The sequence below is a fragment of the Muscardinus avellanarius genome (genome assembly GCF_963383645.1).
Source record: "Muscardinus avellanarius genome assembly, chromosome: 7".
In the NCBI taxonomy this organism is placed as follows: domain Eukaryota; kingdom Metazoa; phylum Chordata; class Mammalia; order Rodentia; family Gliridae; genus Muscardinus; species Muscardinus avellanarius.
The window spans coordinates 31,449,276-31,462,103 of record NC_137793.1 but is presented as its reverse complement, the minus strand read 5'-3'; the positions used below and the strand labels follow the sequence as shown (position 1 = coordinate 31,462,103).

At 43.2% G+C, this 12,828-nt stretch overlaps 1 pseudogene across 1 annotated transcript; it reads left to right on the top strand.

The window, feature by feature from the left end:
- Positions 1-4,994: 4,994 nt before the first annotated feature.
- Positions 4,995-5,540, top strand: LOC308264741 (large ribosomal subunit protein eL21-like; annotated as a pseudogene). The gene is made up of 2 exons: positions 4,995-5,345; positions 5,452-5,540. The product of its transcript is annotated as a large ribosomal subunit protein eL21-like (transcript).
- Positions 5,541-12,828: the final 7,288 nt, after the last annotated feature.

Sequence of the window (12,828 nt, the reverse complement as noted above, 5' to 3'; positions counted from 1 at the left end):
TATATATACTTTTCCAAGAAATGTCTCTCTTTAAAAACAACAACAAAAAAAAATCAGAGCCCTTGCCAAAATTGCTTCAGCACCGGATCTGGAAGCAGTTGGAAACTTGGGTAGATATCGCCAGTCACAAGGATAAGCAAGGTCTTGAAGGTATTTGAAATAATTTCTTAGGAAAGGAAACCACCAAAGTAGACGCCGTTCTGAATTTGCTTTTATCTATCTTGTGAAGAAATTACTCAGCACTCTATAAAGATAAATGAGCCCTGGACTATTAGATCTTTAAGAGCTTTGAGGGTGCTAAGGTAGAGGCAGGGATAAAGGAGAGCCAGGGCGCTGGAGAAAGCTGATATTTTTGTCAATCTCTTTAACCCCAGATTGGTGGGGATAGAAACTTGCCCCATAAAATGCGTAGGAAGACAGAGAGGCAATGAGATGCCAACCTGCTCAGCCCAGATTGGCATGAAAGATTGAAAACAAATGCCCTTGGCCTGCTGGCTGGGCCTCAAAGGCTGCAGAGAGGTGGAGTCTGACTTGCAAAAGAGGATCAGGGGCTTCAAACTAGTCAAAGGGAAAAGGAAGAGACCTTTCAATTGTTCAAGGGCAAAGGGGAAGACCAAAGGCAGTAGCATCTTTCATCGGCCACTCCCTGTGGGTAGGAGCTTTCAGAAGGCCTTCTCTATGGCAGCCCAGCCTCCTCTTTCTTTGCTGAAGAGCTTAATTCAAATCAGATGTTAACTCTCACTAGCCTGGGACTACCTGAGGTCAAATCAAAGCCACAGCCATTTATTTTACATTGATTATCTTTGTTCATCCCATCTGGGTGTGGGAGATGGGGGTAGATTTTTGGGGCAGATGTTCACCAGGTCTGTAAGAAGTCTGGATTTTGTGCTGTGAGCTGGGGCTACAGATGTGATTTTGAACCAGCCTTCATGCTCAGTGGGCTGGTGGCCCTTGGCAAGATAGATGTATAATGAGATTGGTATCAATAGTATAATCAATAGTTATCAAGGGCTTGCTATTGACCCTTTGGGTATCACAATGTGGGGGAGGTGTGGAGGCCAAGAATACTGTTCACCACCCTGCAATGCTTCCTAGACACAATGAAAATAATTGGGCCCTGAAGGAGAGAGTGCTAAGGCTGAGAAATGCTGTTCTAAGCCATCTCTGGTCGCTGTATTGAAATGAGATTTTCTCATTTTCTCCACCTCATCATTGCTTAGTTCAACTTCTGGGTTATTGTTATTTCTTTAATGGTACTGGGAATTGAACCCAGGGGTATTTTGCCTTTGAGCTCTACCCCCAGCACCTCCACCCTTTAAATTTTTTTTTTCTTTTGAAACATTATCTTGCTAGGTTACCCAGAGTCTCACTAACTTGCAGAGTCTGGTCTTGAACCTTCAGTCCTCCTGTCTCAGCCTCCCAAGTATTTGAATTACAGATGTGTACTACCACAATGGGCTCTGAATATTTTACTCATAGTACTTAGCTCATTTTATTTGCTCGCTTGTGATTTAAGCTGTCAGCTATCTTCCGACTCTAAGCCGCCTGAGGGGAAAAAACACCTATGTCTCCTTGATCACTACTCATCCTCAGCTCCTGCATAGCACTGGGACACAGTAGGTGTGCAATAAATAATTGTTGAATAAGAAAATGGACAAATGGACAGAGAGACATTGAACAATCTGGCAAGGTCACAAAAACAAGGTAGCAAAGACAATACTGAATTTTGGTTCTACCTGAATCCAAATTCTCTGCTCCTAACCCCATGCAGTGGGGTTGAGGTAATCTGGGGTGATGGTGCATAGGACTGGGAACAAGCCCCGGCCTGTGTTCTCTAGGAGATCAGAGTCCAGCAGAGCAGAGAGAAAAAAAAAAACAGTGGGTGTCGGGGTGCGGTGCCAAGTTCAAACTGGGAAAGAAATAAAGGACAGAAGAAGGATGGGCAGAAGCTTGGGGCTCAGTCCAATCCTAGTGCTGGCAGGCCATGAGAAAATGTAGTGGAGAGTTGCCCAGATATTAAAAGAACAGCTTTAAATGACCAGAATCAATCTTTCTTCCCCTTTAGCAAAGATGGCCAAGGGAACATTAATCCTCTCCCAGGCCTCTGAGACTTTGGGCCTATTATAGTTTCCAAAAATGATAGCTAGTGGTTCCACAAATGCAAATTCATGTCCTAGAAGTACCCTAAAGTCAAGTACCAGGTTGGCTCCATCTGCAGATCCTGGCTCTGGGAGCAGTGGGGAGCCAGTGGCAGAGCAAACCCCTAAAGCTGAGCCCTGGGGGAGCTGTCAGGGAGGCGGCAGGAGGGCCAGGCAAGGGAGGGAAGGAGGGAAGAGAAAAAGATGGCAGGGAGGGGGAAGGCAAATGAGGAAGGAAATCGGGGTTAGTGATGGAGTAGGGGTGAAGGAAGCAAGAGAGAGGGGGAAGAATAGAAGGAAAGAGGAGGGAGGGAGAGAAAGGGAAGAAGGGAAAAAGCAAAGGAAGGATGGAGGGATGAAGGAAAGGAAGAAAATCTGGGTACTAATAACAGTAGGAAGTATTTTCTCAGCATATATAATTCTCAAATTCTGAAATGTTCCAAAGATGAATAATCATCTTTAATCCTGAAAGCAGTTCTATATGTCCCTTTTGTAGATTAAAAAAAAAAAAAATCCCCCAGGTACAGAGATCTTAACCAGCCTGACAAAAGACACACAGGTATGCATGGTAGATTCAAATATGAACAAAAAGGGGGCGGGAGGGGCGGTCAGGGTGTGGGTGGGGTGGAAACAGAGAGGGCAGTGGGCAGAACACTGCTGGGGAGCACTATGGGGTCTATTGGTACACACCCCAAGTTCCTGCTTGTTGGGGCCAGATGGCTGGGTCCTGAGGCTGGACTTGGCTGGAGCACTGTCTGTAAGCAGCCTGCTCACTTGGGAGCTCCAAGACAAGCTACACTGGAGAGTCCTTGGTGACACTGCAGAGGTCCCAAGAGAATTATAATGCCACGGTTGGCTGTTTGTCTTTCCTTCTTCAAACAGCGCTAATGGGAACCGCAAAATGACTCAGTTACTCTCATTTCATTATTCGTAGGAGCAAGGAAAATAAAGAAACAAAGAAAGGAAGTTATTAAGATAAATACAAATGCCTTCTGTATGCTGTGAGAACATCCGCAGGTCACTCTCACAGCTGGTATCTCTTGGTAAGAGTCAGATGCCCATTTTATTAAGGAGGGTGCTGGTTCCCAGAGAGGTATCCAATTGTAAGAATCTAGTATTCAAATGCAGGCAGGTCTTTTTCCCTTAATTTTTGGCTCTTTTCTGTGCACTATATCGAAAGTCAGGCTAATTCTTCCTCAGATGAAGTTGTTGTTGTTGTTGTTGTTGTTGTTGTTATTATTATTATTATTATTATTATTATTATTATTTTCAAACTAACTTCCCAGAACGAAGTGTTCTGTGAAACAAAACTCTGGCCTATTAATCATGAAGAGAAGATTAATGCTAGGGTCAGTTTAAGATCTGCTTGCATCAAATATCCTTTCAACAATTGTTTATAAAAGAGCTTATTTTTTTTTTTAAGTTGATTCCCAAAAAAAGTGCTATGTGGAGTAAACTAATAGAAGCAAACAGTAGTGTTCTTGGAAATTCCTTAGATAATTTTGTACAGGCCATTGACATTTATTTATTTATTTATTTATCCATTCATTTATTTTTGTGGTACTGGGGATGGATCCCAGGGGCATTCTATTTCTAAGATATACCCTCAGTCCTGTTTTTTAGTCTTTCTTTCTTTCTTTCTTTCTTTCTTTCTTTCTTTCTTTCTTTCTTTCTTTCTTTCTTTCTTTCTTTCTTTCTTTCTTTCTTCCTGTATTTATTTATTGGTATTGGGGGTGGAACTCAGGGGCTTTTCTATTTCTGGGCTATACTCCCAGACCTATTTTATACTTTATTTGGAAATAGGGTCTCACTAAATTACTGATAATCTCACTAAGTAGCTGAGGCTGGCTCTGAACCTGTGCGATTCTCCTGTCTCAGCCTCCCAAGCGCTGGGATTACAAATGTGCGCCACCATGCCTGGCCTTAGTCTTTGAAACAGGGTCTCACTATGTTGCAGGCGGAGGGGTAGGGAGCTCTCTAAGTAGCTGAGGCTGCCTGCGAACCTGTGATCCTCCAGTCTCAGCCTCCTGAATACTGGGATTACAAGTGTGTGCCACCATGCCCAGCTGGCTGTTGCCTTAGTCTCACCTCATCCTCGTGGTGAGGCGCCCAGCCCTGCGGCTACACCCATGTGCCTCTCTTGGGTCCCACTCTGCTGAGTCTTCCTCTCTGTGCCCTGGCTGCCCTCCCAGCTCTCTCGCTCCACCTCCCATACACTCAGCTCCTTGTGTCTTTTATTTTTATGTAATTCTTGTCCCCTGCCTATCTATATCTCTAAGAAGGAGAGCACAACAGGGATAGAGCCTGGTTTTTATTGAATTTTGCTGTCTTCAGCATGCTGCCTGGCTCACAGTAGGTGCACAATAGATACTAGTTGGATAAATGATGATATGGGTCATGGATCATAAAACCAACCAACCAACTAACCTCATTAATGTGAGTTCTCTCTTACCACAGGTAAGAGGTAGGTAAGTGTTCTCTTAGGTGTCTCTTGAGTTTATATCCCTAGTTCCAGCCCTGATACGTAAAATGGGAGCTCTGTAGATGTTTGTTAGAATTGAATTGAAGAGTGTCGGAAATATTGTATTATAAAACAATGCTTTCATTAGAAAGAGGTTTTGCCCGTCTTGTCTTTACCTCTTACTCTGTCTATGAGAACAGTGGAGGTGGGACATGGGTGCTGGAGGCAACTGTAGTTCTCTGTACCTGTGCACTTTTCATAAACCTCTGCAAGATCACAGATCTCTGATGCTTCTGTTGACAGACACCTTAGGGGCAAGTGATAATAATAATCACAGTGCTTTTCACTGCCATCTTCCAGTAATTCACTAAAATGATGAACACAAAAGGGAACACATGTTCTCTAGGCCTTTTAGAAAACATGGAGTTGTTCCTCTGGCCACATATATATGAATCTACAAGAAGGGTGATGTTGTAGACATTAAGGGCATAGGTACTGTTCAAAAAGGAACGCATCACAAATGTTACCATGGCAAAACTGGAAGCGTCTATAATGTTACCCAGCATGCTGTTGGCATTGTGGTAAACAAGCAAGTCAAGGGCAAGATTCTTGCTAAGAGAATTAATGTGTGTTTTGAGCATATCAAGCCCTCTGAGAGTCGAGACAGCTTCCTGAAACGGGTGAAAGAAAACGATCAGAAGAAGGAAGCCGAAGAGAAAGGCACCTGGGTTCAACTGAGGCGCCAGGTAAGAGCACCATTTGCTCATATTTTTAACATGAAGTTTAAAATGAGTATTTTTGAAGCTTGAGTTTCAGTTTATAATTACTTCCTTTTTCTTTCCCCTTTATTAGCCTGCTTCACCCAGAGAAGCACACTTCGTGAGAACCAGTGGAAAGGAGCTGAGCTGCTGGAGCCTATTCCCTATGAGTTCATGGCATAATAGGTGTACAAACAATCAAGTCCCCTGGGCTATAAGAATGGTGTTAATGAGTAGAAACGTGATGTCTTCTCCCCTAAAGAAATAGTTAAAGCAAGATTTTTTAAGTGTGTCATGTCTTTACTACTTACACTTAGTAGTATTATTGCTGATTAGCTTATTGTACATCAAGTATACTTAATAGGTTAGAAAATGGCCAAATATTATTTATGAAATATTTATACTGGTGTGAAGATGGTCTAAATCACCATGGGGAAATATGTACAAAAATAAGTGGAAGGTTATCTGTTATATAAGTTCAGGAAAAATCAGTTTCTTAACTATATTGTAAATAGCTAGATTTTAAGTATCCGGAATTTGCCTGTGAAGCCTATTTAACAGCATCCGCTTTTTTAATGAGTTAGTTACTAGTTCTGAATTACTTTAACCATTAATGGAGCAGGGCTCAGAAAACAAATGTGTAAAATCATTTGTCTTTGTACGATAATATGCTACTATAGAACTCAGTAATTTGTACATACCAGCTTATTTTTCATAGCTTTGGAGGCTGGGAAGCCCAGGGTCAAGATGCTAGCATGTTTGGTATCTGAGGCCTGATTCCCACTGCTAAGAGATGTGTTGCTGTATCCTCATCTCCCCAAAGAGGATGGGGGCAACTAGGTAGGAATAGCTCAATTCTAAAGGGTGCTAATATTCACTAAGGTGTAGGGCCCTGGTCCTCTTCCAAGGCTTCTCTTAAGGCCCTACCTCTTGTGAGGATTGAGTTTCAACATGAATTTCCTTCCTTTCCTTTCCTTTCCTTTCCTTTCCTTTCCTTTCCTTTCCTTTCCTTTCCTTTCCTTTCCTTTCCTTTTTTTGTGGTACTGGGGATGGAACCCAGAAGCCTTCTACCTCCGGGCTAGACTCCCAGACCTATTTTATATTTTTATTTGGAAACAGGGTCTCTTAAGCCAGCTGAGGCTGGCTTTGAACGTGCGCCATCCTCCTGTCTCCACCTCCCAAGCATGGGGATTACAAGCATGCACCACCACGCCCAGCTTCAACATGAAATTTGAGAGGGAAAAAAATCAGCATGGGTAGTGAGTGTTATTGGGTTTAGCTGAAATGGAAACTGGCTTCTCATTTAAACCATCTATGTGCATTTTATCCCATTTTAAAGAAACATCTCTATCCTTGAAAACAAATAATAATCATAGTGATGTCCAAGGGTTACTGAGCACTGTGTCAAGGGATTATCTAACTCATTTAATTCTTACTACTAACCCTGTGAGGCAGGACCAGTTATTTTCTTCTTTCAACACATGACAAAATGGATGCACAAAGAGATCCAGAGAAGTATTCTGTTAAATAGTTTATATATTGGGCCTTTGCAAAAAACAATCGTTAGAGAAAGAGTTTCATCTACCTAAATTGAATAAAAGGCTTACAAATAAAAAAGTTGACGTTTTTATTCTATTGCTAGGAAGACAGATTTGGAGAATGTTAAATACCTTGTCAATTGCCATGAGGAGCAACCTCAGGTCTAAAACACTCAACTCTAAAGAGTGTAGGCATCTACTTCTTATTCCACATTCTCTGGATATTCAGATGCCCCCTAATGGCATTGGACTTTGGTGTACTTGTCAATCAAGAAGTCTTGTTTGAGCCGGGCGTGGTGGTGGGCACTTGTAAATCCAATACTTGGGAGGCTGAGACAGGAGGATCGCAGGTTTGCAGCCAGCCTCAGCAACTTAGTGAGGCCCTCCCCAACTTAATGAGAACTCATTTCAAGATAAAAAAAAATAAAATAGGACTGAAGGTATAGCTCAGAGTTAGAATGTCAATTCTCAGCAGCCCCTCCCCAAATAATTAAAATTAAAAAGTAAAGAAGTCTTCTTTGCCCAGAACTTTTATTTCCAGAGATTCTCCTGAGCAATATGGGTAAAATAAGGTAAAATTTGAAGCATTATTCTTGTAGAGTTGTTAGAGAGAGGAAACCAGGAACGTTGAGGCAAAAAGGTTAGACAGGAAGGCGAATGACAAGAGATTCCTGGAGCTTGGATAACACTGGGCTGGGGTGTGCCAAGGCAGGCAGACTCTGATCCTGGAATAAAATTGACAGCCACAACAACAGCAGTATCAACAGCATTATTTATCAATGCCTTATGTGACATGTACATAAAGCCAAATGCTTTATATTCCTTCATTATCACCCTTAATATTGAGATCACTCAGTCATCCTCATTCCTTTGGCGAGAAAACAGAAGCTGACAGAGATGGTAAGAGAAACTCAAGCAAATCTGTTTGGTGTCAAAGCCCATGCTAAGCCCCTTGGCTACACTGCAACTTTGAACATCAGGGTCACAGGGACTCAGTCTATCTTGCACCTGGCAGGTAGGGCCCCCTAACCTAAACTTAGGGACATTGCACAAAGCGGAATTAGATCTACCATTAGGGCAAGCGAGACTGATTTAGCCACCTGCTACTCAGATGCCTGAGATTCTTTGATCTGGGGGTGGCCAAGCTTTCCAGTCTCCAGTTAGATACGCAGGCAGCCTCTGAGTAACCTTTCAGGGTTAGGGCTAGGCAGGGAGCAAATTAGAAGCTGTGGCCCTAAGTAACCCCTGCAATTGTGTAGCTCCATGCAGTTTTAGAAATGCTTCCCCGCTGAGTTTTTTCAGGATCATGAGAGCACATGCGATGAAGACAAGACTAGGGATCAGAACTAGGGAAACGCGGATGAGGAGTTACATACGTCTAAACAGTGACTGCCCTAAAACTCAATCCCTCCACTACTCAGGCCCTTTTCTCTTTGCAAGACATTGGAAAATTGGAAAATATTAGAATTAGAAGTCTGAAAGGTAGGAGAAATGCCACTGAGGGGCCGAGGACAGAAAGAAAATTCTAGCAACCGACTCTACACAAGGCACAGTGCTGGCCAGCCACGTTTCTCCTGAGCTGGTGGGGGCCCGGAGGAGCTGTGCCCAGAGGTATTTTTGTCTTGTTGCTTCAACCCAAGCAACTCCACTTGGAATGATTTATGATGATTTTTCGAGTTTGTTTTGTAAACACAGCCCACAGCAAGGGAGGGCGTTACATTCCCAGGGTCTTCCTTCATGGGTCGTATTGCTCTAAAATTATTTTGCTTTGAGCCAAAGCTCCACATGGAGTGTTCTCAAGTTGTTGAATCTAGATCATTAGAATTGCAAGAGACCAGGAAAGTTAGCTTAGCTGCCTCCCTTTACAGTTGGAGGAACTGAGGCTCAGACACATGGCTAACTGGAGTAAGATAGTGTGTGTGTGTGTGTGTGTGTGTGTGTGTGTGTGTGTGTGTGTGTGTGTGTTTATTGCATTGTAGTCTCACATCATAATATAAATCATGTTGACGATGACATACACGCACAGGGCACTTGATGCCCACCCCCTGCCTCCCAATACAGAGTACCCAGATTGACATTAGTATATTCACGTGTATACACATAGTCCATGATAGTATTTCCATGAATGAGCCTCAATCTCCGTCCTCCCTTACCCTTACATCTCCTCCCTTGCTCCACTGAGGTTTCTCCTCCATTTTGGAGTCTCTACGCTCAGCTATTTCTTCCACAATGGCCGTAGCTCTGGGGAGAGGAAGGGGAGAACATCAGTTACAGTCATGGCCTCTGGCAACTTTAAACAAATAACTAAAAGTGTGCAGCGAAGAAGGAGAGGGGTCTTGGGGCTCATAAGGAAGCAGCAGACCCTGGCCTGGGGGAGGGGATGGTTTTCCTGAGGGCAGGAGGTTTGGATGGAGACTGGGAGGAGGAGCAAGAGGTTGCCCTGGGCCCAGGGGCCAGCACGCGCCCAAGGGAAGCCAGCGGAAGGGAGAGTTTACAGCTCTGATGACCGGCCCGTGCCCAGGTGAGGGGGCACGAAACAAGGTTGGGGAGTGGACAGGAGAGTTTAGACTGATGTTTAAAATCCTTTTATTGGTGCATTGTAATTATGCACACACATGCCCATTTCCTTCCCTATGCCACCCCACTCTCCCTCCCTCCCTCCCCACACACGAGTGAGATTGGTAGCAGTGCCTTCATGCGTGGCCATGGTCTCATCTGAACCATCCCTTTCCTCAGTCCTCCTTTGTCCTCGCCTCGCTTCCCTTCATCCCTTTGCACTATTCTACTATTTTTCTCCTCATTTGAAGACTTTTTTTGTTTCCTATTTTTGTTCTAATTTCTACACACGAGAAAATATCTGCCCCTTGACTTTCTGAAATTGACCGATCCCACTTAGAAAACCGATGAAATTAAGCCAGGCGTGGTGGTGCACGCTTGAAATCCCAGCTCTTGGGAGGCTGAGACAGGAGGATCACGCAGGTTCAAAGCCAGCCTCAGCTACTAAGTGAGGCTCTCAGCAACTTAGTGAGGCCCTGTTTCCAAACAAGATATAAAATAGGTCTGGGAGTATAGTCCGGAGGTAGAAAGCCTCTGGGTTCCACCCCTAGTACCACACACAAAAATAAAAAGAAAAGAAAGAAAAGAAAGAAGAAAAAGAAAATAGATGGAATTAGAAAATCTTAGATTGGAATTTAAACACAGTGGACAGTCACAAGAATTTCAAGAAAAAGAACAGAGGGTGATGAAATTCAGTTTGCTTTTTGAGTTAAAATCTCTTTGGAAACAAACAAGCCAGAAAGCACGGGTTCTGATACAGACACAGTCTGATATGAACAGTGGCTCTTTATCCTGTCCAAAGTGGCGTCTGTGGCTCAGTGCTCCCCATGAGTATATGGCTTCCAGCTTGGATTGCTCTAAGAGCAGGTGTTAAGCACAAAGTTGGGCATAGGACACCTGCCCTATAAAGTTCTCTGGCAGGATTTGGGTTAAAAGCCAGACGGTGTTCTTACTAGTGTTTCATGGTCATGGTGGAAGCTGGTGAGGCCCAGAAGAAATGCCAGGATGCAGGAGTGTGTGTCGAGCAGTCAGAGTGTCCAGATGTAACTGGTCTGGTCTCCACCCCCTTCCTGCCGATCTGTAGTTCACACATAGTCCATAACTAAAAAAAAAAAAAAAAAAAAAAAAAAAAAAGGCACCAGTATCTGTTATAGAACTGTTACATTTAGTATTTGGGGAGATCAATGGCACAGTGGTTCTAGATTTGCCTGCTGAATGCCCACCCATTACTTACTGTCAATATTGCTTCAGTCAAGCCACTTAACTTTGATACTGAGGATTGAACCCAGGGTTACTCCACCACAGAGCTATATCCCCAGCCCTTTTTATTTTGAAATGAGTTTTTTCTAAATTGCTGAGGCTGGAACTTGCGATCCTCCTGTCTGGTCCTTCTAAATCTCTGTCACTGTGACTGGCTTCACATATTTTTATTTTATTTATATTTATTTGTGGGGCATTCCAACTCTGAGGTACATTGCCAGACTTTTATTTATTTTTTTAAACAAGGTCTCACTGAATTGCTGAGGCTGGCTGTGAACCTGTGATCCTCCTGTCTGAGCTTTCCAAGTACTGGAATTATAGACATGTGCCACTGTGCCCAGCTTCACTTATTTTTAATGTATTAATTTTAGAACCACTTCTTTCATCCTTTAGAAATCAGAATCGTGTTAGCACTGAGAGGGTTCTAGAGGTTACCAAATGCAGTCTCTAGATGAACCCTGGGGCTCATTGGGGCAGAGGTAGGAAAAGGACAAAGGTTTCTCTGCTCTCTTCTGACACCTTTTGGCTCATTATGATTTCTCTACTGAGTTTTAATTAAACACCTTTTTTATGGTAAGTTGCTTTAAAAAATTAAAAATACCTTGGCAATCAATTCTTGGATATGATACCCAAAGCATAGGCAACCAAAGCAAAACTAGACTAGCGGGACGGCGGATATCATCAAGCTCAAATGCTCTGCACAACAGAAGAAACAAGCCCCAGAGAAGGCAGCGTATAGAAGAGAAAGTGCGTGCAAAACATGTGTCGGGAAAAGAGTTAATACCCAGAAAACACAAGGAATACCTAGGACTCGATTACAAAAACATAACTCATTTAAAATATGGACAAAACGATCAAGTGGACCTTTCTGCAAAGAAGACATACCAAGGGTCAACACATAGATGGAAAGTGGCCAACATTTTTAAGCAATAGAGAAATGAAAACAAAACAGTGAGATATCACCTCACACTTGTTAGGATGGCTGACTATAAAAAAGACACATCTGATTATGAGTGTGAAGAAAAGGGAACTCTTGTGAACTGCTGGTAGAAATGCAAATCTTGGAGTCAGTTTGGAAAAGAACATGCAGATTCCTAAAAAAATTAAGACCAGAACTTTCATAGGATCCAGCAATCCCAGTTATGAGTATATACCAAAAGAGATTAAAATCAGGATCTCAAAGAGATCTGCACTCTTGTGTTTATTGCAGTATTAGATACAATGGCCAAGACGTGGACGTAATATTAATGTCCATCAACTGAAGGATGGATAAAGAAAATGTCACACACACACACACCACACACACCACACACGACACACACACACCACACATACACACACACGACACATACACACCCAACATACACACACACACCACACATGACACATACACACACGACACATACACACACGACACATACACACACACACCACACACACGACACATACACACACACGACACACACACACGACACATACACACACACCACACACACCACACACGACACATACACACACACCACATACACCACACACGACACACACACACACGACACATACACACACACACGACACACACACACACGACACATACACACACCACACACGACACATACACACACACACCACACACACACACACACCACACATACACACATACACCACACACACCACACAGACACAGACACACACCCCACACATACATACACACACCACACATACACACACCACACACGACACATACACACACACGACACATACACACATACCACACATACACACACACCACACAGACCACACACACACTGCACACAGACACAGACACACACCCCACACATACATACACACCCCACACATACATACACACACCACACATACACACACACCACACACACACCACACATACCACACATACACACACATTCCCCCCACATATACACACACACCACACATACACACACAAACAACACACACACACACACACACACACACACACACACACACACACCACTGGAGCATTATTCAACCCTAAGAAAGAGAGATATTTTGCTATTTGAGACAATATGGAAAGAAGGACATTTTGCTATTTATGTATCAGTTTGCATGTTAATAATACA